The following is a 27,951-nucleotide window of genomic DNA, read 5'->3' as shown; positions in this document are numbered from 1 at the left end:
CCCTGACATCTTGAGCTCCTCAGCTTAATGCATTCTGTATATATTTGAAAGCTGATTTGTAAAAATATATTTTTTTGATACAGCAATTTATATTTAGGTATAATGTAATTATGTTTAATGGAACCTGTGATAATTTGTATTCAGGTGCTGCTAATATAAACACCTTCAAATACAAGATGCCTGTGATTTTGACATGCCATAAACTCACAGTTTTAAGATGCTATCTTAGATATCTTTGTTGTCCTCACACTGAAATTTCAGCAAATCCAAAGATGAAAAAGTAGCACATTGTCCACTGTAAGTGTATAGACATTAAAGTAAAGCAGTAGCAACAAACATGCAGCAAACATTGTCAAAGCATATAAAAATTTCAGTATTCCCACAGGTATTTAAAATATTTAAAAATTTGTTATTCAGCAAAGCAGTCAATAATTTCAATTTACCACATTTATTGAAAAGAAAATACCTAAATATCCCATATCCCTTTTCTAGAAAACAGTTTGATTTAAAACCAAAATTTGATCTTTCATGATATTAAATAATATTTTTCAGGACAACAGAATATGCTGTCACTTAGCTGATGTTTTATCTGATTTTGATAAGGTTATGTATGGGGAAGGGAATGTGCAAGTGGAAAGTGGAATGTGGAAGCAATGTCTCTGCCCAGAAACTGATTCACAGAGTGCTGCTAGTAGGTAGTTAATGCCTGCTATTTATGCTGGAGTATATATAATTTAATTTTATATATATATATATATATATATATATTTAGAGTCAGGGTAATTTTATCTCATCTAGATTTCTTGAAGGGTAGGATTTTGTGTCTGTGTTTGCCTTATCATCTTCCTAACCATGGAATTCTACTTTTTTTCCTTTGAAATTCAGGTTAACACCTGCATGGTTTCATGTGAGTTTTAGTTGGTTGAAAATACTTACCTAATTGTGGTGAATTAAGTAATTGTTAGCTGTTGCTGGCTGGGGGCTATGTACAAATCACAAATGGACGGGACTGCTGTGGAACACGCCTTGAGCTGTTTATTTTCCAGCATCAGTCTCATTACATGGTTATGACAATGGGAAGATGCCAGCAGCTCATGTCCCCGGCAGCAGACAAAGAACTCAATGTTACAACTCACTTTGAAAGTTTTTTGAGTAATCACACAAAGCAAAAGCATATTGACAGTAGATTTATCCAACCACTATAAGCACATGTACCTTTTGTTAAAACAATGATTGCTTATTTCGAATACAGTATCTGCTTTATTTTACAATACCTGCTTGTAAGCATTTAGATACAATGCATAGAGTTCCATTATTAAGCTTAGAACTTCCTAATATCTTGCTAGATATACTTTTCTGCAGCTTAGGGAGTTATTCACAGACTATTGTTTTATTTGTCCTTACTTTTCTACTTATGTAACTTTTCTGCTGACAAATCTTATAGCTACCACTAAGCTCTAATTGCAGTTCTGCTGTCTCTGAGTCTTGCCTTTTGCAGCTTTCCCAAAACCCTCTGATTTTAAGGATTCCCACAGTTAGCCATACAAGTAGTATAACAGCTATCGAGTGCCTTCATTTTTTAGGAATTAGACATATACATTTTCTTGAGAATCATGACCACTGCACACTATAAGGATCGTGTTTATTTTATTAAAAGTCAGGAGCTACTTTTGCAGCATGGTAACCTCTGTTGGTAATGAAGAGACTTTGCGCTAGGCTGTAGAGAGTCATCTCTCCTCAGATTCTAATTTCTTTGCTCCTGGAACAGGCCAAAAAAAGCCTGTCAAACAATCTGCTTGCATGAAGCTCCAAAAGAATTGTCTGTTTCAGTCAACTGGAGCACTACATGTCTCACTACCTGTTCTTTACGCAGTTGTAGTCTATTGGCTTATGTCTCAGATAATCACCTTAATGTTACAGTTTGTTTATGTGTCAATGATCAGGGTGAACTTTGGCAGAAGACACTGGGTTCAAAAAGATTGCAATTTAACTAGACTTTTTGCTTCTCATCCTAGTAATTGCAGCATTGAATATTTCCTGGGTTTGCTAGAAAGGACATTCGTACTTCCGATAAATTAGAGAAAGCTTTTGTGGAGTTTCCTCTGAAAACCACAGCAGAAAATCTAGTTCAAAAAGTGTTACCAGAACTTTATAGGAATAGCTGTGGCAGCTGGGGCAAGCTAGATTCTTGAAGCAGCTGTTGGCAGGAATAGAAAATAGGTTGGTAGCAATATTACCAACAGTCTACCAAAGTCTGAAAATACTTTTCTAGTAAGCTATTGAAACTCATTGAAAGATTTATCTAATCTATTAAGAACACATACTGTACATATGGCTTGCAAAATTAGAATGAGACATGGCTATATTGGGTTGTGCTGTTACTGTTTCTGAAGAGTCTCAGTCAATGTCTCAGAGGGCAACTTTCCTCAAAGGGAAAAGAAAGTTGCCATAAATTCTACCAATTAGAGAGCTGCAGTTCTTTCCCCCTGAGTGCTAGATAATTGGGCAGGGGAAAACAGTATGGTGCCATCAATGAAGGTGCATCTGAGTCATCCTAAGCCTTTGTTCACCAGCTCACACACGATCATATCACACCACAATTGCCTTAGAGACTGGCTCAATTTTCAATAATCCTGCATTTTTTAAGGGCCAAAAAAAAAAATTTTTAGGGGGAAGCATTGTATCTAATTACTATCAAAATGAGGTAAATAAGTTAAAATAGAAGCAAAGAATTTTAAGGTAGCTGAGTTTATTTCTTAAGTTGCGGGCTTTCTCCTCACTCACAGGTGGTAAGTTCTATTTCTGTTTGATCTCAGTTCCTACAAGTAATGCTAGGTGACAAATAACTGTAAAAGTAATTTCCTATTTTTTCTACTTTCTTCTTCTGCAGTTGGGTTATAGGTAAGTTTGCAGATTTCTAATGTTTTCCCTAATTTTATGCCTCTTTTTCAGGAATGCAGCCCAGCTGCAATGTGTTTGTTGCTGTGTACACACATACTGAAATTTACATAAATTCTCATCTCTTGGTTTTTCACGAGTACAATTTTCAGCACAAGGTATACTTCTCTTTCTGGTCCAAGCCCAGGAAATCCGGGTATTTATTGGATCTGTACATTATATTTTCTCACTTAAATACTTGTAGAGAAGCCTAGAAATCGACTCAGTCTCTCTCTACTAAATTATTTCAACAGCAGTACAAAGGGCTTGTCCCATAAACCCCAGGTTCAGCAGGCTGAATTCTCTACTTAGTAGTCAACTCAGAGCCATTATTTCTTTGATGGTTTCCCTTATGGCTGCACAAATCTTACTAGTTTTCAGCAGTGTTCTTTCAGAAACTACAACCAACTCTAAACCTTAAACTTGAAACTTACTAATTGGAAATGATGTCTATGCAAGGAAACACCAAAACTGGCTTCAATCAAGGTCTTTTCCCTGGGAATGTAATAGATCTTGCACAATTATGCAAAATTCTTGTATTTCCATACACAGTTATTTTAGTTTCTGTCTATCAAGAAAAGCTTAATCCTTTATACCCTCAAATCATACCAGGGTAGAAAACAGACTGCTGTATTCACATTTTTAGGTTTTCAATATGGTTTTCAGTTTCTTTTACAATCTGAGATGATATGTGTCTAGACTCTTTCACCTCTTGTTGTCCTCAGCCTGGGTGCTCTGTGTATTTGGCTGAATATTCTGATGGTGTGATGGACAGATGTTTTACAGGTTCATAGTTTTTTTAGAATATTGTGTTTCTTTCTTCTGAAACTGCTCAGAAATACACCTGTAGTTCAGCTGTGCTTCTGGATGATCCAGATGGGTTTAAAAAATAAAAAGACAAGATTTAATGTGTTTTTTACTTTTCATCTAATGAATGCTTTCTATTTAATAAATAGATACAACTGCAACTTAAATGTTTCCTTTGTATTTTTTCCATCAAATATTTTCCCCATATTTCTTGTAGAAATGAAATAACTGCTTTCTCAGCTTCTTAAAATGAAACTGAATGCTTCTAATAGTTGAATGCTTCTTAAATACTTGTGTCATATTATAAAAGACATGTACAAATCAAGGAGATGGTTTGGTTATGAATTGCATCTTCTCCCTGTATCTGCTGCTTGTTTTGGCATTTTAAGGAAAATTTGCAGGGACTGCTTACATAAGTGGACTCTGAGGCTACTATAGGGATGCAAGACAGAAAATATAGATACTGAAATTGCTGGTGAGAGTCACACTTTACTACTGATTGATTGAACCCCATGATTAAGCAATGTGGCCTTGCAAATCTTTGTCTCTTTACCAAAGGCTGAAATTATAATATTCTGATGACTTGCTGTTGATACTGATGAAATTACAAGTACGATGGATGGTGGAAATATTTTAAAATATGAAATTAACTTGTGAAAGCTCCCCAAAATCTTGATTTTTTAGTACAAAGAAAAAACAAACGACGATCTTTCCATGTAGCAGCATTGCAAACAGTTCACTGCATAAGAAAGTGGATATTTGAGGCAAAACATGAGAGCTAATCAGACCCACTAATTGTAGAAAAGGGGATATAAATGCACAGAGCCTGCTGTTATGCCTGTTTGCAGTGCAGTCTTCTGTGCATGTGTGGGTGCATCTGTTTGCTGAAGTAAATGGCTTTGGTTTTGCTTCTTCTTCCAAAGCAGCTTGAATGTTATTGCTAGTGTGAAGCCACTTTGGATAAGTGGAACTGCCTCTCTGACACCTTCAAGGATATGATGCTGATGAAGGCATGAGTTGCCTTACTATTGGGATGAGGCATGGTCTTGAGACTACCCACAGACCTGTGGAAAAGGGCCATTGATAAAAAATGCCCTTTTTTTTTTTTTCTCTAGAGCTCACAGGCTTTGAAAGTTGTTAAGTGATATCTAATAAGTACAAGATCATATTAATATTTTTCAAGGGTCTGAAGAGACATTCATTGTGCACAGTGCTTAAATAAGTTATTCTCAATTCTTTGTTTAGATGGGTTTTCAGTAATTAAAGGACATGAGAATTTTATTTGGATCCAACATTCTTCATTTGCAATTATCCTCTTGAAGTCCCTTTGTAATTATTTTTTTTATGATCCTTTACATTAGCATATTCAATCTAAATTATTTAATTAGATGATAGTTTACTCAAATTACAGATGCATAAGTTTTCTCTATAAAGTGAAGAAAATAGAGAGCTTTTGAGCTTGTGATAAGCTAAGAAGAAAAAAAAATATTGTATTGTTGTTAACTGCTAATTCAAATTTACTCTTTTTAAGTCCCTATTCTATTTACTCTGAGTAGAAACAAATCCTGTGCTATTATTTGGATGACTCCTTAGTAAAATGGGAATGATATTTAAAACACAGAATTATGAAACTGTACATTTCACATTTTTTAGGTCAGGATGAACTCACTGGAAAAAATTAGTACATCAGAGAAACATAATGTATGCACATCTGCATACAAAAAGAAAAATGCCATACCTGTCTCTGTTTCATGGTATCAAAATCTTCACGAGGATCTAGAAAGACCTTGTAGCCACAAAGCTGACTTCATTAGCTGATGCATTCATTTCATAATTGATGATAAACTGAATATTTTCCTACTTTTTTTTCCATGACAGCCAGTCAAAGTCTTACCTTAGGAGAAGCCAAATATGAAGGTTTTACTTTGTTTGCAACTTTCTAACAATACCCTGCCACTTTCTAACAATAATTTCAGTAATTTTGAGAATCAAAATATGAAGCTAAGAAGTTTAGGATTTTCATGAGGAAACCATGGACTTGACTATTACCATTTGATGGTGTTCCTGAATGGTAAGGTCGTGTGTCTACACTGAAAACTGCTGTGTAATGTTGGAAGTAAAGTAAGCAATATCATCTTTCTCTGGACTGCTATCTTTGAGCTCTGTCAGCTGTGGTTGTGAGACAGGTCAGTGTGAAAGAAATAACCTACTAATAACTAATGGAAGGCTGTTGGTCAAAAGTTAACATGTTATAAAGTATTGCAACTCTAGCTGGCAAAACAATAATATAAGACACAATTTGACAGGTAATATGACACTTGTTACTGCCATCTGGAAGATTCCTACTCTTGTAATGGGCTGTCCCCCTGTCTAGTAGGTAAGAACAACACAGATACTTCCCCCATGCTGCTGGAATGGAAGAGAGAATAGAAAACAGCAAAAGCAAGAAGAACTGTAGTCTGAGAAAAAGTCAGTTTAATGGATTAAGGAAAGCTGAGCATGCTAGCAAAGCAAAATTGAAATTTTTTTCTTCCCATTGGCAGGGAGGTGTTTAGCCTGTTACTGAGGAGCGGGGCCTCAGAGTGCTCTAGGAAAGTAAATGCCACAGCCATGAGTGTACAGAGTTCCTTCCCCCCAGCTTTTATTGCTAACCATGATGTCGTGTGGAGCAGAATGTGCTTTAGCTTAACTTGGCTTGAGTCTGCTGGCTGTTCCCTCTCCCAGTGTCCCGCCTATTCACTGGAGGAGAGACAATGGAGAAAAGACAGGAGCTCAGTGCTGTGCAAACACCACTTGGGAGCAGAGAACATACTGGTGTGTTATCAGTGCTGGTTTAGTCACAAACCCAAAGCACAGCAGCATACAAATCCTGTGAAGGAGATCAGCTCCATCCCATCCTCCCTCAGTCAGCTGTTAATGACTGAGTTACTTCATCAAAATCACAATGCTGTAGGGACCATTTGTGAGTTCCTTACCACATGATGTCAGTAGGAAATCCTGTATGCCCACCAGCATTCAAATAGAGAGATGAGACCTCGTCAGATGACTTGGAAAAGTGGAAGGCACATAAAAAATACAAATGCAAATATGATAGTATATACTAGGATAGTAAAAAGTGAATTCCAGAAGGCTGCTTACAAGGGTGTCCACTTGACTCTTAGAAAGAAAAACATCATTGCAATAGAAATTTAAGTCTGAGGAAAAGTGCTCTCTGCGACAATAAGGCAAAATGCCTCTTATTAAAATGGTGCTTGCTGTTGCTTATTACCACATAACTGCGATATGGAAACAAGGTTAAGACTGAAGTCCTCAGGTGAATGGGAGAAGAAGTAGGTCAAATTCTCGAATTGCAGTTTTGTTGCTTTTGGCCCTTCAACATTCCAGTCTAACTTTTCAAGAGAAAAAGAGGAGCCTGAGAAGGATAAAAGAAGTCAAATAAAGGCTCTTACAGGCAAAGGGAGAGCAGTGACCTAAACCCTTTACATACCAGGCAAAACTCCCGAAAACAACATCTGCTATCAGAGGCTAGGGAATTCAGATTTTCCAATTCTGTGGCAGAATTCATGTTGATCAGTAGCTGTTGCTATTAGGTATGTGAAATTCTTCATATTTCACTGTCTTTCCAGGTTCCTGCCCTATTATAAATAGCAGAGTTATTTGCAGCATGTGTGTTATATACTGTCCTGGTTTAAAAGACAGGTTTCTGCCAAGGAAGGCGGAACCTGCCTGGAATGGAAAAGATGACCCCCTCCCTTCAAATTATTATAATTTTGAAACTACAGGGCTTTCAGGCAAAGATACAGAAAAAGGAATAACACTTGTTTACATATATATAGGCACACTGTTCCAGATTGCAAGGCAAGATGTACTCTATTACCATCTGTATGGCAGTTGTCTTTCGTTAAGTGGGCAGTTTTCCTTTTTTCTTCCACAATCCTCCCTCGGGAGGGGACATCTGTTGATAACAGGCTATTGAATGTCACTGCATGACTGATAAGAGCTATAGCATCCCACTGTGAGATGCTCCACCCAGAGGGAGGAGCCAAGCATTCCTACCCAGATATAATCCAGAGGTTCTGGAATACCAGCATGGCTTCTCCACTGGATTTCTCAGAGGACCAGCAGCTGCCTTTTCTTCCACTGGATCTTCAGTTTCCTCTTCTACACCCTTTTCTACAGGATCCCTGCTCCAGCAGAACCACATCTGACACTTCAGGAGGACTGCAGCCACGTTTCCAATCGGACTACTACCAGCACCCTGACCAACAGGGCGTCAGGCTGAGTTCTGACTGTCAGTATTGTTTTGGCTTACTGCATTGTTTATTTTATCATTTTATTTTCTTCCCTATTAAAGAACTGTTGCTTCCTGCTCCCATATTTTTTGCCTGAGAGCCCTGTAATTTAAAATTTATAGCAGTTCAGAGGGGTGGGGAGGGTTTACATTCTCCCTTTCAGGGGAGGCTCCTGCCTTCCTTAGCAGACACCTGTCACGTCAAACCAAGACACACATATATGCATATACGTACATATATATATACACACACATATATGCATACATACATACATTCATATATATCTAGATATATATACACACATATATATACATATATGTATATAGATATAGGTATACACACAAATGTATATATATATATATGCCTAGATCTAAAACAAGACAGATGAACAGCAACACCAACCAGAACAACTGGAGCAGAAGGGAGAAGCCCAGCAGCAGCAGCAGCAGTGGCGGCGGCATTCCCCCACAGAGCTCTCCCCTTCGGTGCAGTTACGGCCGCAGCAGCCTGGGGGTGCTCTCGCTCCCTGCGGGGCTGCAGTGACTCCCCCGGGGCTGCAGGTGGCGCTGTGCTGCAGGCGCTCCAGAGGGCGGCCGGCGCCAGCTCCGGGCCTCCCCAGGGTGTCATGGCGGCCAATGGATGGATGGAGGCAGGAGGGGATGGGTGTTTCAGGTTTCTCCTGGCTCTCATGGTCCTGTGTAGTGTTCTGGTGAGGGTGGCAGCAGCCAAGCTCCAGTAAGCAGCTGGCAGGGGCTTCCTCCTGTAATATGTGATTTAAGTAATTCATGCTTGTGTGGAAAAGATATAAAATAAAAATTGTAAAATAAATTATACATGTAACAAAAATCCAAAGAGCCTCAGACCACGGACAGCCCAGAGACAGATTACCACATAAAAGTTACGAAACTCCTGGTGGCAGCAGGAAAGAAAGCCTTGTCAGCAAGTAAAAGCACGTGGTCGGTGCAGAGATGGGCTTCTCCCGGAACCACCTGGGAACACCCAGGGACAATCTGCACTTGATAAGTATCATCAATCAAGATAATCAAAGTCGTCAAGAACATACCTCTGAATACACGACTTCTCCTGACACAATCAGCACCTGCCACCACCCAAGAAACAGCAATTGTCCAGCCCTGCACAGTAAAAAGAAACTTCATACATATGCGGGGTGACAAAAGAGATCAGGGCACCTCTGCATCAGGCAGAAAAAACTGTATGAAACAGCCCCGCTGGAAACGGCAGTTGTGAACAGAGGGAGATCCGATGCGATAGAGGTTGGATCTAGGTTCACCCAGCACCGATCCTGGGCTCGATGCGTCTCTTTGACTGTGGCTATTGAAGACCATACTTTTGGTTGCAAAAATAAAATCTTTTGCTATTATTATTGATTCAGCTTTCTCGCTGATCATTTGTAACACTCCAGAGAGAGGGAGAAGGTGGGGGCCTATGTTTCCCCTGAGGAACTCAGGCCGATGGTGAGGGTCTCTCTCCCAGCAAAGATGGATGTCAAAATGTCGCTGCTGTAGCAGCGAGCCCCCATGGGCAGAGAAGTCCTGCACCAAAGCCCCAAAGCTGTCTATCCTCCCAGCCAGGCAAAGACTGACCCACCCCCAGCTAAGAAATTGCCAAACACTGCTGCCTCTCCCTTCCCAGGACCACTTCAATGGTGTGCCAAAAGCCCTGGCTTCATCACCATCTCTATGACAACAAATGGGGAGAAAACTCCCTAAAGAAAAAAAGAAAACCTAACCCCCAACATATGCTATGGTACCTTTGTTTGCTATCTCTTTCTCCTGAGCTTAGTCTTCTTTCTTTGGTTTGCTAGGCAGGCAATATCAGTAAAAACACAAGCTAAGGCAACTGGAAATGCTTCCCGCATGCCTTTGCTCTTGGTAGCAAAGTTGGTTCAAACTTGGGGTCAACCCAAGAGGGAGGAATGACATCACAGTGGTTTCCATCTGATTCAAGATATAGTTGGTACACAGTAGAGCACATTATAGCAAATGAAGCAGTATGATAAAGCACTGGGGCATGGGCTTGTTATTTTACCCTCTATAGTGTTCTGAGTAGCATGCTTCCCAAGGCAGAGACAGGATACATGCAAACATCTTTACTTGTCTACAGAGAAATGCCCCTTTGGATATTTACAGATCTGGGAGTTTGGAACTTTCTTATTAGCAGAAAGAGCATTAAAAATACTCTTTTGCATATGAGCCTTCAATTTCAAGGGTGGCAAAACCAGAAGCACATGCAATGCATCTGACAAAAGTGGTTTTGGAATTAAATGAGTGTTAATTCAGTTAAACTGAATGTTTACAAAGCACACTGAGCATGAAAGTAAATGTAAAAATTTTAAAATTTGACCTAGATAACCTGTATTAATTATTTGCTAGACTCTTGAGAATCAGTTAAAATAGAAATCAGAAATAAAGCTCAAGTGAGATATCTGGGGGAAAAAAAAGACATATTTCTAAGATACGGTTTTGATATTCCCTTTTTTCTCTCTTTATTCTACAAGATAAAAGCTATATAAAAATGTATACAAATAGTGGAGAATTACTGTTCCATGTTAAATATGTGTTGCAGTAATATATAACCTGCTCTGATGTAAGAAATTTTTCATTCAATTTTTATAGAAACTTTGTGTACAGTTAATTCTTAACTGTAGGGAACCCCACTCAGAACAATTAAACAATCAGCTCAGGAATTAAATTACCCCCCAGCTATCATAAGCAAATACCCTACATGGGACATTGTGTTATCTAACTGACCAGTTGATGCTTTGCTTTTTCCAGCTTTAAGAAAGAAATTAAATGGTATGGCAGTGTATTACTCTCATTTCCAATCCTCTGGAGCAGATAAACATTATCATGAAACTGGCCAAGGATGAAATTTAAATAAGTAGTGATTGGAGAGGATGACAGGAAGAGTTTCCAAATTACAAAAACTGACAAATTAGTTTAATTAACTGCATATTTTGGAGTACAAGGATATGGGGGAATTATTTATTTTAATGTGTAATGCATACTCAATATTTCTGTAAATGGAATAGGGTATAGAAACCCTGCCACACAATTACTCAAAAAAGAAGTAGGAAGAAAAACTGGAGCCAATTATATATATATTTTTTCCTTTTAAGTCACTGTCGCTTACAGTTCCAATGTGGATTACAGATTCATTCTGTTCTGTCTGAATTTTCTAACAATCCAAACTGCGTCTCCAATGCACCTCTAAACAGCCATACAGCACAATTCTGATGGTTGTTCAAGCACACTAGACACTCATTGTGTATATAAGATTATGAGTCTCATGTCACAAACATACTCTTACAGTGTTAATTTCTTTCTAAAAAATCTGGATTGAGTAAACATTATCTGCCTTGTAAATACAGTACCTAGGGAACAGAACAGGCTGTATGCAACAGAACAAAATGGAATTTGTATCTGCTTTTATAGCTGTATGAATTATAAAATCTTTTGGTCTGGGCTTCACAGAATCACAGAATCACAGAATGAGTTGGGCTGGAAGGGAGCACAGTGAGTCATCTTCCTGTTCAAGTAGGGTCATCCTACAGCACATTGCGCAGGATTGCATCCAGATGGTTCTTGAGTATTCCCAATGAGGAATATTCCATAACCTCTTTGTCAATCTGTTCCAGTGCACTGTCATCTGCACAGTAAAGAAATTCTTTCTCATGTTCAGGTGGAACTTCCTATGCAACATTTTATCATGTTCATTGCCTCTTGTCCTATTGCTCAAAACCACAAAAAAGAGCTTGGCTCTTGACATGTCCTGCTTTACACAATTTTTAAGGTATTTTTAATACTTCTTGAGGCTGAACAGCACCAGCTCCCTCAGCCTCCCAGTAAGGGAGATGCCCTCATCTTCTGTTTGTCCTTTTTCCCCCTCCTTTGGACCTACTCCAGGAGCTCCATGTCTTGCTTGTTTGGAGGAGCCCAGAACTGGACACAGTATTTCAGATGTGTCTCACCAGGCATGAGGAGATCACCTCCCTCAACCAGCTGGCAGTGCTCTTCCTAATACATCCCAGGACACTGTTTGCTTTGTTGGCCACCAGGACACAGTGCTGGCTCATGGACAGCTTGTGGTCCACCAGGGCCCTGAGGTCTTTCCCCCAGAGCTCCTTCCCAGCAGATTAGCTCCCAGCCTGTTGTGGTGCCCAGGTTATTCTTCCCCAGGTGCAGAACCCTGCATTTGCTTTGCTGAATTTCACAGCTCTTCTCTGCCCCCCTCTCCACCCTCTCAAGGCCCTTCTGAAGGGCAGCATGGCCCTCTGGAGTAGTGGCCACTTCTCCCAGCTCTGTGTCATCAGTGAACTTGCTGAGGAGACCTCCGCCCCTTCATCCAAATTATTGATTAATAAGTTAAACAAAACCTGGACCATTGTTGAAACCTGGGCGACACCACTAATGAGAAGCCTCCAATTAGACCCTGTGCTGCTGATCATGAGCCTCTGGGATCTGCCACACAGCCACTTGTCAATGCACCAAGCTTCTTTGACCTCTCAACAATTGCAACAAATGCTACTGGAGAAAAATTGGTGTTGTAATGTATGCAGTCAAATCACCCACTTGAGTTTGGTTCCTTTAATTTTTTTGCAATCATAGCATTCTTCTTTTTGTAACATTACAAAAAGAAGGGGTTTAGGGCAAAGAAATAAGCTACATTGCAATTTAAGGGATATATAGTGATGCCAGAATGGGGTAGTAAATGAAGTAGAGGTCTCAACAGGAGTTCTCCAAACATTTACCTCAGAACTTTTGCTTTTGTGTTCTTGGTCAATCAATTTGCACTCACAGTATGTCCCTTTCTCCTTAACATAAGTACCTCAAATCGACAGGATAATATCAGCTAATTGTTGGCTGATCACTCTTTTGCTGCTGTGAGGTTCTAACTGCAACTGTGGTTTCTTGTTCCAGTGAATTTTATATCTTCAGAACTAATTTCTTGTTGGCTTGACTAGTGGAAAGAAAAAGAGTGAGTTCTCAAACTTGCATAAAATGTTAGGGGAGGTTGATCCTGGTTGTGCTATTAAGGCACATTGAGCTGACAAAGGAATCTTTTTTTGCTTTCTAGGTACTACTGCCCATATTTAGCACAAACACATGGAGTGCATAGATTTTAATTATTACTTTCTTTTTCCAAAACAGAAAAGTTTGGGTCTGACTTGAGAAAGAGCAACATCATTAATACCACAGCTCCATGATGTTGGGGGTATATGAGTAGGATTACGATGTAATGGAACTTGGAGTTTGGAATGCACGCACTCACAATTATAACTGTGAGAAGCCAGAGTAATAACTGCTTTTGTTTCACCCTTGACATTTCATGTTACCTCTGATTTTCTGTGCCTTGAAGTCCCCTCATGAATTCTGCCTTTTGCACTTCTATGATGATTTCAGAGGTGACGATTTATTCACTTTTCAAAGCTCAATTTAGGTAGTCAGGCTTTTGTAAAGTCTCTTTAGCGCTTTTATCTTGTTTTTTTTTGTTTGTTTGTTTGTTTGTTTGTTTGTTTTTGGTTTTTTTCTTTGGTTTTTTTTTTGTCTTTAATCAGATGCTAAAGGATATTGAACCAATTTACTGTAAAGTGAGAGAGGAGAAGCCATCTGACAAAAATTCCAGGTGTTTGGTCTTGGCTGGATGAGCCTCTGGGCTTGGCTTTCAGCCTACCTGTCCGGTTAGCTTTGGTGAAAAAGTCACTGTCAAAAACAGTGGTAGTAGTAGGTGAGCTAACTTAGTGGCTTCAGGAAGATCTTTGTCTGAGCTAAAAGGCTACCTGCAGATCATGTTTTTCTTCTACAGGTCAGTAACCCAATGTAAGAAAATAACAGTGAAATGATGGACTGTCTTTTATCGTTGAATTTTTCAGCAGCTCCAGGTAATGATATAAATCGGATGGGATTATTGGTGATTGTATGACACAGAGACAAACTGTGCAAAGTTTTGTCCTGAACACCACCTAAAACCCACATAATTCAGTTCTGTACCAGCAAGGGAATGGTGAGTCTTGGCATGCATTGCAGAGCTACTCAGCTATTTGGTGTGCAGCACATTGTAAGTTGAGTGGCCTAAATGAAAGAAAGTGTGGGCCAAAACAGAAAAGCTTGCCAGTTAAATGTGCAGATTAACATTAAATGCTGCCTATCAAATAGTTCACAGGCTTCTTCTCATGGTTCTTTAGATGTGCTTGAAGAGGACCAATAGTGTAGCTCACAGAGTGAAGAGCCATGAGATGTGCTGTTGGTAGTCCCCTCAACAAAATCTGCCTTGATCTTATGTATAAACATTTGCTTGTTCATGGAATCATAGGATATCACAAGTTGAAAGAGACCCATAAGGATCATCAAGTCAAATCTCTTCTCCTTCCAGAACTAACTAAAATTAAGAATGTTGTCCAGTTGCTACTTGAACCCTGGCAGGCTTGGTGCCCTAACCACTTTTCTAGGGAGTCTTTCCCAATGACAGGTCACCTTGTTGCTGAATATATTTAACAATGTGCTTGGTCTTTACCTCTTGAGTTATTTTCAGGAGAAAAGGCAACTGGTTTTTAATACTAGACCTGAATAGTTCATGTTCATATATAGTGGACTCAGCAAAACAAAAAGCCCCACCCACATCCCTGAAAAATACCATTTATTTATCATCATAGATTTTCTGTTTTAAAGATTCTTAGTGCTTTATCTTGATGTTGTATGTTAAACCTGCTGAGTATGACATAGATTTTTCCTCACTCTTCCCACCCTCCCTATGCTCAGTAGGATGGTGGAAGAGAAGCGAATGAGTGAAAGCAAGAAAACTCATGAATTAATGTAAAAACTCTCTGATAAACAAAGGGATTGTGGAAGAAGAGAGAAAGAAGACAGAACAAAAGAGGTGGTCCAAAGGAAATTGCTCACCTTCTCCCATGTGCAGACTGATGTCCAGCCTGCCATCAGCTCAGAGACTTTGAGTAGTTGCCCTGAAGCAATGCACATAAACCTGGAGTAAACTGAAAAATGGGAGAAATGTTGGTAAAGACCTTTGGTTCTTCATGTGCAAACATGAAAATCCATTACTTTTTAATAATACCAGCATGTACTTAAAGATATCTAAATAGAGAGCACAGATTAAAAAAAATACTTAAAAAATAAAAGAGAAGGATTAGTTCTCTCTTGAAAAGCAGTAGTAACATTATAAGGATAAATTTCACAAAACTTATTTTGGAGCAGAGCTTCCCCAAAGACACAAAGGTGTACTATAGGTTGTTTTATTTGTCCTACCAAGGGTGTCAGCTAGGATGAGATTCCAAACTTCTGCCATATCCATGTGAGTTCCACTAAAATTTGATCTTGATGCCTGCTGAGCACAGTAGTGGAGGATGAAGTAGAGATACTCACAGCAAACATCATCTGGGTTGTCTGTTTACAAGTTCTCAGTGATTATTATTCTAGGTACTTGATAAGGTCACAAGACACTCAGCAGTACATTCAGCTTTCTCTGTTTATTCTCGAGACTGCAATGCTTTCGCCAAGATATGCATGAGATACGAATGAGAACATTAAGCTTAAGGTTGCTTTTTAGTCCTAAATGTTTCAAGCCCCTTTTCAAATATGCATTCTTATGTTTAAGAATTGAGATTAAAGAGGGATGTACTAGGGGCAAACCACGGAAATTCAGAAAAAGACATAGACTTGAGAATAAAGTTACTGGAGTGGTCACCTATGTCTCCTTTTATTTGGGAATAACTTGGCAGCTGCACAGCAACATCCTCATTGCAATATTCAATTCCTGTGAATTCACTGCTTTCTACCTTGTGCTTATAATCTATTCCTGCACACATGAGCTGTTTGCACTTAAAATCCTTTTCCTGACTGGCAACTGGAAATTCAGGCTGCAGAACTCTGCCTCAGTCTGGGAGCTGCCTTCAGTCAATTTATGGCCTAATTTTATGCCAAAATCAGAATTGTAAAGCCTTTTGAAAATCTATTGTGAAAAGAACACTTGGCATGTGCACATCTTATACATTTTAGGCTATTTGGTGATGTGCATTGTTTATTCTTTTAGAACATAATAATGTGTCATGAAATAATAGTGTCAGTGTGGGTATTATGAGAAAAACCATTTGAAATCATCATTGGCTAAAGCAACTGGAAATTACTGAAGCTGCTGATATACTGCATGCATCTAGCATAATCTCTGTATAATTAAGTGCTTATGAGGAAAAAATCTTGATTTAAATACCAAAAAAAGCCTTCTCTGAATGTATGCAACTCTCTGCCAATAATGGTTCTTGATCTAACACCGTATAAAGGTTTTCACAAGGGTTTCAATGCTGTCCACTGACAAACGTATTCTTTGGTACATTCAGTAAAAAGCGCCTTTTAAGACATGCAGAATACTTGTACTTCTAAAGTGTGTTTTATTTACTTAAGTTCATGAGTGTAAATAAAATATTGGTAAAACAAATGATTTAGGGCCTCGTAATTTTTTTTAAAGGCTGATCTTGGAAAGATATTCAAAGGCTGCTGAACAGTAAACATTTAAAATTCCAGAAACAACCCAAGAAGTGCTGGAACCTAAAATATATTGTCTAGGAAAGTTGAAAGTTAAGTCAGTTTAGCATTAGAATAACTTTTGTGTTTCACTTCCTGTGCACAATCTACTTTTTTCAGAGTGATGTGAAACCATGCAATAAACCTGCAGTCTGCTTGGCTGATGTCGCACGTTCCAGTTTACGTCAGCTTTGATAGGTGCACTTAAAACATTTTGATAACATGACATTTCCCAATGTCCAAATACAGCTGAAACAGAGTGCACCAGCTGTTACTTTGACTGGTGATCAAGAATCTTCCAGATAAAGGCAATCTCATGGAAATCTGCCATGAAAATGGAAATCCTCTGATGTGACGCTGTATTTTTCCAATTACATTGTGATATAGAGGAAAGTAAAAAAAAAACATACCTGAAAGCACACATAAATATAAAAGTTGTTCTGAAAATGAAAAAAATAGTGTCCCCATTGGGATTGAGTTCTTTCTTTCTGATTAAATTGTTCTGCCAGCTGAATAATCAAGAATTTCAAGAGCAGATACACTTATAAAAGTTTAGTGTATTTGGAGAAAGTCTGCTGATATGTGAGGGAAAATTATTTTCTCTCACCTTCCACAAATTGCTGTTCCTTCCCTTGACTCTTTGGCTGCATAAAGTTTATGTGGGCAGATGTTCCCAGAATTCCCTTCTCTGCATGGGACCTCTTTACAACCCCAGCAGGCAGCCAGATTTTGCAGCGCAACCTAAACATTGAGACTTAAACTGCAAGCAATCTGTTACACTCTAGCTAAGGAAATAAAAGTTCTTCAGCTGTCAAGGAGAGATGTATTAGTTTGGCCATGCCTAAAATGCTTTGGGAGGTTTTCTGAAAATAAACATGCCAATCTAGCTCTGAGCCCAGTCATATGGGGAGATTTGAAAACGTATGGGTTTTGTTTCCAAATTTAATGCAGCCAACAGGTAGAACCAATTCAAAAGGACTTTTAGTTTTTCCTAAGGGGCTGGGGAGTTCATTAGAAATAATTGCACATATACTCTGCTGGAGTTAACAAATGCTCAGCAAGCTATTATAGTGTGTAACAGCATCCTGTAGTAATTTAGGGGTACTGAACAGCCCGAAGATTAACCACATTCATTGATCTTGAATTTAGAATTTTCTCTGTATTTTTTAAGCTATTCTTTGATAAATTGTCAGTTAGATCGAACTGTTTGCATACATTTCTTATATTGTTAGATGAGCCAAAACAGGGCACCAGTTTGAATCAGCCTGTTTAGCCCTTACTTCGGTAAGGAGCAATGTATCTACTTCCTTTCTGGCAAGCATTCAAATTCTGATTTTAAACTTGTAATCTGTCTTGCCATAAGAAGGGGAACATGTTAGACCATCATTTTGATCTCAAGCTGAACTTAAATTTATCTTCTCACTTCTGTATTCCTGACCAAGGACCATTCTAAGGATCATAACTAGGGATCATTCAAAAAACATGAATGAAATGTTCTGACATAAGTAGTAAGGTCTCATTGACACAGGTAGGATATCAGCTGATTTTGTAGCTGATTTTTTTATCAGCAGATTTTTTGCTGCTCTCCTTTCAGGCTTTTGCAATCTTGTCAGTATCTGGTAGATGTCCTTTGTCCACTAACTCATAAACCATAAATATACTGATTGAAAGCTTCAGGCAATTCCAACCACTGAAATATATTGTAATATGGAATCTTATTTGTCAGGCAAAATACAAATGTTCTATTTTGGTAAGCTCATTGCTGTCAATTCCACTGCCCCCAGTGCCCTCCCCCTCCTCTACTGCAAGCTTTTCATTTTATGGCAGCTTGGCAAATTATGTATGAAAAAGTACACATCTCAGAGCATTGGCAGAACTTTCTCTCAGCTAGGGAAATTTCTTTTATTTTTCCTTTCCCCTTGCCTTTTCCCTTCCCTTTCCACATTGCTTGATGAAATGTGAGCATGTTCTTTTTTGCTTATTTCTGTAGTTTTCTTGCCAGTTTTCTTCACCTCAGTGCTTAGATTATCATTCTCTTTCTTTGTGGAAAAAAAACCCCACAGAAATATTCCCTTCATTTGTCTAATGTCTGTTTTTTTTTCAGTAATCTGTGAATTTTGTAAGAACTTGTAGTTAAGAATATTCTGTCATAAACCTCATCTATTTAATAAAGCTCATTGATGTTTCTTAGGAAAAATGACAGCAGTGGCTTTTTCCCACTAACCAGCTTTATATTCTTACTCTGCAGCAAAAACTCCTTTTCTCTGAAATCAAAGCTTATTAGTCTGGCAAACTACAATGTTAGACCCTTGCTAAGTGCAAGGAAATGACAAAATATTTTCAGAAAAACGTTACCTTACAAAAGCTTGATCATAAGTTTTTCTTTTTAAGAAAGATTTTTTTTTCCTTAAAGATTTCATATTTTTTCATTTAAGACTTCTTCCTGGGTTTGAGGAAATTTTTCTTTCTTTTGATCAGGGAAGGCTTCTCCTTAACATTTTAAACTTGTTCTTTGCAACTGCAGCATTGAAACATGAAACAACTGAAACATGTCCTAGTATGTTACCTCTAATTCTCATTGACTCAAAGGAAAATTAGAAGCAACGCATTAGTTCACCTCGTCCTTTGTCTGAAAGAAAGCAATCTAATCCTCTATATTTTTAATTACGATATTTTAAAAGTTTTTTTATAATTAGAGCAGTAATGAGAGCAGATATTTTATAAAAACCACTCCTATTCAAAAAATACATGTATGTTTTTCAAAACCAATTCTTTGCTTTCAACACTATTGAAATTTTCTTGGACATGTGTCTCTTCCAACTCATTTCTTTAGAGATTTTACTTGCATTGTATGATATTCTGTCTGGCAGTTTTTCCTCAGAAACTGAATTAGTATCTTAAATCTTGGCCCATTCCTTCATGTCAACATTCACTGTTCTTTAGTAGGTAAACCCTGGGAAGAACTGTGGTAGCTAGACATATACAATGATCCCTTTAGCATAATCATTGTGCTAATTGTTCTCTGATGACTGGTCAGCAATTATATCAAGCCGAGACCAAAATATCCTGTTAAAAACAAACAACAATAGCAACAACAAAAAAGCTAAGTCCTTCAAGCTCCTCCTTTCCCTAGTTTTTGTGGCTACTTTGAATTCCACATTGAATGTTACTGAAGCCATGCCTTTCCCATGGGGATTGACCCATGTAGCAGCTGAAATAAGCTTTAAAAATAACCTTTAAAAAAAGAGATAAAGAAACAGCCAAGCTGGGCCACATCCATTTAGCTGTTTTAATTTGTTAGAATGTTCAGTCATGTTCTGTTGGGAGATGGGGGTTTTCAAGCTGGTTTATCACATCAGGGTTGTGGTGTTTTGTGTTTCTGTCAGCATGTAATTGGACATTGCCAGTAGTAGTTGCAGTTACTTGGTGCAGATGATGCTCCAAATCACTGCTTGTAATCTGACACATCTCAAAGGACTTTCTAAGTGTTTTTTTGGAGGCAGCTAGCTAGGTTAAGTTGACCCACTGAACTTTTTTTTATCTCTAAAAGGTGCTTGAAGGATTAGCGGCAGCTGTAGGCCAGTGTTATCCTTTAGACATCATCGGGCATGGGTGTTTCACGTAACTCTGAATGTGGCTGCTCAGAATACATGTCAGGTAACAAAGGTTTTGAACTATCAACTGTCAGAAATAGTCACTGACTAAGTATGCCTTCTCTTCTCTGTAGAGCCAAATCTATACAGGTTATATCCTTCTCTAACAGCCCTTTTGAAAACGTTTGGCTCCAATTTACTATCAGTTCCTATCACAGCAAGTCCCTTGTTCATTTCCAGACATGGTTAGATGTCTGCTTATGTTAGATGAGATGACAGATATACTTCCCATTCAAAAGTGATAGATGGAAATATCTGTACTAAGTAAAGGCTACCAGCCTTTACTTAGTACAGCAGGCAGTTTCTCATGGGTAGCTAAAAACAGGCAGGCCAATTTAATTCTCTTTAGGACACCTACGCTACTTACAGGCATGTCATGTTGTCACTTTACATGACAGCATTTCTGTATTGCTAGTTGCTGTGCTGACAATTAAGCTATGTACTGTTCTCCTAAAAATTTACCAGTTGTTCCCAGTTTTTTTACTTTTACACACAGAATTTTGTTATTATTTTGCCTAGAAACCATCACAAACCCCCAAATACCCATATATCTAGCAATGACTAAGAAACAAATTTTTTTTTTTGAGTTTATGCACTTACAACTCCTGTTACAGGCCACTGCAGCAAGACCATTTAAATGTATTTGTATTGGACCATGTGATGTCAGAAATGAACTCTAATGCATTTTTTGTTTTTACAGAGTGGTTTTGGACTGTTTTGGGCAGCACTGTTATTGATCATATCACTTATAGAGCGTTAAGTTCCTTTTACAAAGTCACTGTACACTTCACTGCAGCTCACAGCGAAGACAAGAATGACAGATACTCAAAACGTAAGGATTGGAGAGTGAAATGCTGCTTTTGGATAGCGGTCTGTATGACAGCTAATGGAGAAGGCGTCAATGAAGGGTGCGAGAATGAGCGGTAAGCCAAAGCAACCACAAAAACCACACATGGGGTTGCAGCAAAGGGAATGCTCAGTGTGCTGTGCAGTGGATGATCAGGACATTTGAAACTGTGATTGAAGTAATTTGTGATTCAGGGAAAGGGGCTGTTGTGTTTTTTTTCAGATAACTCTGATTTCTCCTCGTTGACAAGATGCATTCATCACTTTCATTTTACCCTGCACCCTGCACATGGCAGTCCCCACAATGACCAGCTGTGCAGGTTGGAGGCGTCAGCATTATCAAATACCTCATACTGCAGGCCTGCTATACTGGGCATTGTGCACAAGCAAGAGAGATGGACTCCTGTTAGTCTGATCTTCCAGGCTGGAAAAGTGTTTAATCCAAGTCATTCACTAAATTGTCATACAGCAGCAAAATCCATGCAACTACTTGCTGTGCAGAAAACAGATAATTGCTTTTTACTTTCTGCATGCTTGGTTCTAGCTTTTATTTCCACTCTGCAGGTATGTGGAAGATTTTCTCTTGGTCATTCTTACTGCTCAAAAAATGTGAAGGGTCTTATGGATACTGTTTTATCTTCTTTCATTGTCTTCTGTTACAAGTTCATTGTTACAAGTTCAGTTGCCAAACAGTTACCACAGGAAGCATACTTAGGAATAGTATTTACCCTATTACTGGTATTTTATAGGGTAGTAGGACACCTATTTGGTAAGAAAAATGCCAACAGAGACAGCTTGGTGCTCGAAGCATTTCCTTAGGTTATAACAGAAGCCTGAATTCCTCAGATTGAGAGGCACAGCCTCAAGTTTTCCATATCCTGAAGTCAAAGTGACTGTTCTGTGTGTTTATTCAATAGTGTTTTTAACAGGAAGGAGTCTGTGGACTGAAAGAAGAGGAATGATGGCTGTTCAATGCTCAGATGTACCCCCGAGTTTGTGTGTTTATTTTATGCTTAACTGGAATATCCAAAACACCATAGGTTTAAGACATGCCAAGAAAGAAAGTTTTCATCTGACATGTTGTAATTTTTTCCTGACCCTACTTGTAAACTTTTTGTATCGGGGTGTGGAAATGGAAACGGAGATACCATGAAAATGAAGCACTCACATATTTTAAACATTGAAAAAAGTTTTCCTTGCCCTTTGACTAATAGTATAGAATAGTTCTTACTTTATTCAAATTATTAGCATGCCTTCCACTGAAGGTATCACTGGAATAACCCCTGAGTTTGGTGTATTTCAGTTCTTTCTCTTCCTCTAAAACAGGTCTAGTTATATGAATAGTTATTTCTATTTCCTATGAAAATGTGGTGCTTTCCTCAGGTTTTATCATTTTGGGGCAATATTTCTGATCTGCTGTAACACTTTAAATCACCCGATCTATTTTGCATTGATTGGCCACTAAATAGACCTAGACAAAAGCCATCTATACCAGAGCTGGACAATTCAGAATCATTAATCAAAGTGTGTTTTTGTTACCGTTTTACTGCCTCACCCTGCTATTAACTTGTCACAGCTGGGTTGCTTTTATGTTTTCACACACTATGTGATGGATTAAACTAGTTAGCTGGCTAGATAGATTATATGCATTAACACTTAACAGCTTTGCTCATGCACTGGCTAAGGCATAAGGCTTAGCTTATATAATGCTCTAAAAGGTCTGATTTGCTGTGCTTTACTGATTTCATTTCTCAGGAGATTCTTACTGAGGTTTAATAGATGGTATCATTGAGCTTCAACTCTTTTCCAGAGTCACATTCTTATTTTTAACAATACTACTTATAAATTCCTGAATGAACCTAATTCAATTCGGAGTCAGTTTGCTGCTTCTAATTCTTTTCAGGAATTTGGCAGCATTTTTACTCTTCAGTTGTTGGTTATACTACCTTGTTTTGCACACTTTAGTTTTCCATTTTTGGCTGAAGTCCTAAATGTTTTATGATCCTAGGAACTTTATGGACAACAACCATGAAAGATGCCACCCAGTAACTAATCACAAGGGCGCTTCTAGCTGTCTTTATTCTACCCTGGATATATGAGTTTTGACTTAAATATTTGTTTTGAACTGGTGTTTATGTATGTTGTATTCCATTGTGGGGAATTGTGAGGAGTTCTTTTAAAAAATAGCTGGTCTAGAATGAAATTTAGTCAACTGACACACCATTATATCTGAGAACCATTTGTGGTAATGAGGAAAAAAAAGGACTTGCCCTGCTGGAGAGGGCTAGCAAAGGCAGAAAAGAAGGAAGGAAAATGGGAAAGGATGAGGGGAGAGAGAGAGGGGGAGAGAGAGAAGTGAAGAAGTGGGCATTACTACAGTAAGGTCAGGGAGTGCTGTTGACCTCCATGAAGAGAGGGTGTGCTGGGGAGCCTGCGCAGCTTGCGGAGAGGCACAGCTCCACAGGCACAGCTGTCACGGTGACGGATGGCTGGACATGAGGGGAGTGAGGATCGAGCAGGAGGTGCAGGATCCTGGACAGGGTCATCGTGGGGCTTGTGGCGGTGGGCTGGACTGGAGGCCAGGCAGGTGGCTTCAGCAGGAACACAGGGATGAAATGGCAGGGTGATGGTCAGAGACACAGGGAGGCAGGACGGGTGGTGACGAGGATGGGTGAGGGGGTTGGGCAGGACACAGGCTACATGGGAAGCTCAGAGGGCAGCTGGTGTCCTGCCCAGTGAGATGGTGACTTAGGAGTGAGTGAGAGCAAGCAAGGGCCAGCAAGGGCATAAGAGCCAAAAAACAGGCTGGAGCCAGGGCAAAAAGGACAAGAAACAGGCTAGGGCCAGGGCAAGAAGCAGACCTTATATGAGCCAAAATACAGGCCAGAGCCAAAGAAAAAGCACAAGACTCAAACAGCCCCCAGACTCATAAAAGCTTCCAAAGGACAAAACTCAAAAAGCCAAAGGCAAAAAGCCCCAAAAGACTAGTCTCAAAAAACCCAAGCCAAAAAAACCCCAGAACTTGTGGTGCAGTTACTTTTATGCCCCCTGGCTCTTCCCAAAGTCTGCCTGCTCACAGGAGACCCCTGCCTGAGTCCAACATTGCAGTCCATTGGTGGAGTCCTTTTGCCATCTGATTTCAGAACCTCTCTGGGGATTGGTGGTCTGCTGCTGACAGCCTGTCCCATGTAAGATATGAAATGGTTGCCAGGCAAAGTCCTCCTAGAGACAAGGTGCTCACATCTCTTCTCCTGGCTGCCTCCTACAAGTGGCACATGTGCAACCCCTCCCTCACAAACCTTTCACTACCAGTACTGAGATCGAAATCAAGATTAAATTGGCTCCTCACAATGTGTCTATGCTTTCTTTGTTTTGCAGGACTATCTCTGCTTTCTTTTGCTTGCAGCAGTCATTGCCTCCATGGTTTCAAGCCTGACATCCAAGTGCCTTTCTAAGAGCTGACCATACATTCCCCATCTATGTCTGGAATGGTGGGTATTAGGAGCTTTTCCACAAGATCCACTGGTTCTAAAGGCTGCAAGTGATTGCAATGCTACACAAGTAGCACATCTGCAGACACAGTGCTTCCTTCAGCTCAGGTGGCCATATGGATGCACCCTGTGATATTAAAATTTAACACCTAGTCCAAAAGCCAGGCTTACTAGGCAGAATTAGCTACACATTAAACCAGCTAATAAAATATAATTTCACATCAACATTGAAAAGGCAATAGTTAGGACAGCACCCATGTAATACAGGGTGCTAGGGTAATTAGCTCTGCTAATTCTTTTTCTGAGGTGTGGCAACTGCATCATGACTGTGATATAATCTATACTCTTTTGAGGCAGCTCTGCCTGTGCTGTCTCCTAAGTGCAGCTTCTTGGGTTGTTACACAGCTATATATATGTCACATGTGTGACAGGTCCTCAGGCTCCAAGTGCCATCCATGCCTGGGCTTTCCAGACCTCTTCCAGCCTCAGGGGCCACTGCTGTGTCTCTGGCATGTCATTTACTGTAGACTCAGGTTGACAGTAGTTTAGTTTCGGGTTACTGGGACTTCACACAATTGGGCTTCTAATTGCCTTGGCATGTGACATACGTAGTATTCTGTAAGTTCTTGATATTAAAAGCAATCCAATTATAACTGTGTTGTTGGAAAGCTCAGCAGATTCCTTCTTTTGAGGTTTTAACTATAGTGTGCAGTTCCTGAACTGTGCTGATGTACTAGAGGACAAGTAGGTGGAATATTCTTAGAGCCATTACATAATGAGTTCTCAGCATAAATCCCAGACCAAGCACCTATTTAATATCTGTGACCAGAGAGGGCCAGGAGGGGGTCCTGGATAGGTGGAAATATTTGAAGCACATATGGAAAGGAAGGTTGTCCCTTAAATAGGTTGTCCCTTAAATGGGGTGAATGATGTTAGGGCAGTAAAATAGATAATAATGAAGTACACATGGAGAGAGTAAAAAAGCACTTGTTAAAGCAAGCACCTTTTCCATTGTGGTAGAAGATATCGTGGTTAATCTGGAAGCAGTGGATTTTAAAGATGGAGAGATTCAGTATATTTCCTATGCTGCAGAGCATCACAATTATGAGAAGGAGGTAGTGGAAGACCTGTAAATAGCTTGTCACGGTGATAGCAGGGCGATAGCATTGGAGCCAAGAGTTTGTTCATGTATCTCACAAAACTAGTAGGGTAAGAATAGTTAATAGTATTTGAAAGCAGGAGTTTGCTGACTGATATTCTGAGAAAAGGAAAAAAGTGATGGCAGCAGTCAAGTACAAAATTCCAATGAGACATTAAAAAGGTGATGTAAACTTTCTGTGAGACTGTCAACACAGCATTTCTTAAGATGATTCACGAAAGTCAACATGTGAGGTAGGGAGGACGTACAGAAGAGCTTTGGCTGGAATGAAGACAGAAAAAAAAGTCTTGGGTATTCTGTATCATAAAACGTGGCTTAGTACATCAAAGATGTGAATTCCTGGAAGAAAAGCCGGGAATCCAGTCAGATCCAAAGTCACACACAAATGGCAGGACTAGTGATGCAATGATGAATCTACTTTGTTGATCTTGGTGGATGTGCATTAACATAGCTGCTATCTCAGTTTATTTTATACTTCTTGTGATGTTCCAGTAGGCATTCCTGAGAATCCTGTTGGTTGGAATTATATTGCACCATGTTAAAGAAATAGACTAATTTGATGGAGAACTTTGGTTTTTTGCACCAAAATCTTAAAAATATTGTTAAAAATATTTTAAAAAGAACTCTACAAAATAGGTACGTAGTGTTTAAAGAAATAGTATAGTTCCTTTTAAAAATAGCTGTTGCTAAATATACACATTTTTATGGTGAATTGCATTTCTAAACTCAAATTTGTGGTACAACAATAAATTATAAACTAGTAAAAGAATAGAATTCTACTCAAGTCATTATATCCATTCTCAGTTGAAGGATTTTTTTATTTCATTCCTGAAAGATGAAAGTAGTTTGGATTTAGGAATAAATTGCTGAGTAGTAATGCAAAAAGTACGCATCAAGATTGTGTTTGACTTTGTTTTGCTATATTTCCCCCCATTAGTATTTTTTTGTAATAAAATACGCTTTTAGAAATTTATAGAAGAAGGTGCTAATTTTCCCCAGTCCTTCTCTCCTAAGTAAGAACTACATAGAAGGAAATGGTTAAATTCTAGAGTCTTGTTTGGGCTGTTCTGTCATTTCAAGGACATAATGTGCTGTGACAGCCACCTTTCATCTTTTGAGAAGATATTTGATCTTGTCACTTTGGAGGAAGCTGGGATCTTGACTCAGTTGTTCTGTTACCTGAATAGGGGCTAGGAAATGGATGAGTAAATGCACTCTGTGCAGCTGCTGTGCTATTAATCTTTGCAGTAGAACTACCACTGTGCAGTTAGGTTAGCAGTAACTTACCACCCCATGGGAGTAAGGAGAAACCAGAGCATAAATCTTTTTTGTGCAGGATTCTGACATCTAAATAAAATCTCTGGGAGACTGTAGCACTGACATTAAGGTGCAATAGACTGCAACTCTGCCCTTTTTACATTCTGGTTTGCTGTTAATGTACATAAGTTTAATGTTAATCCCCTTTAGAATTCTCTTACCACTTTTACAGGCAAGTTTGTGAGTGAAAATTAGCATCCAATAACAATGCTTGAAAGAAAAGACGTTAACATCACACATCATGCAAACTCTTTATGAAAAGAAAATTCCTGTCCATACTAAGAGCTCACTAGTCCTAGATTATGTTTTGAGGGAAACAGAACTACTTTGACTAGTTGCATGATGGTTTTGTGATGTGGATTTATGACCACTAGAGGCTAGAGTGAGATCGTTTAACCTATGTTTGCTTGTTCCCTAAGCCAAAAATTCTAGCTCACTGGGCCTAAATTGAAGGGTCTTAATGTTTTAATGCACTGCACTGCCAATATCCCAGATACTCTTGCTTTTTCTTGAAATCTTTAACATTGTCACAGTGACTGTCACCTCCTTGGCAATACAAGGACAATGAAAGTATAGAAGTAGCAAGGTATTAAACAGTTGAGTAACTACTTTGTGCACAAAGAAAAACACCAATTCTTAAAGTATCAGCCTCAAAAAGTGCTAAAATTAAAAAAAAAATTAATCTTTTTTTCAGGGACCATGAAAAGATTATGTCATAGTTTCACCCACATTGCAGTGGCCTAGCTCCTGAGATCTTCACTGCCTTCTGTGGTTTGCAAGTGGGGGGGTATATTCCCCTACCTTATTATTCATTACTTCTTAAGATTCCTCAGCAAAGACCGTAATTTTCATCCCTGAAAATAACAAGAAGAGCAGCACAGTTATGTTACAGTG

Source organism: Agelaius phoeniceus, chromosome Z, assembly GCF_051311805.1.
Source record: "Agelaius phoeniceus isolate bAgePho1 chromosome Z, bAgePho1.hap1, whole genome shotgun sequence".
In the NCBI taxonomy this organism is placed as follows: Eukaryota; Metazoa; Chordata; class Aves; order Passeriformes; family Icteridae; genus Agelaius; species Agelaius phoeniceus.
The sequence above is the reverse complement of the archived record's forward strand: the minus strand, read 5'-3'. Positions refer to the sequence as shown.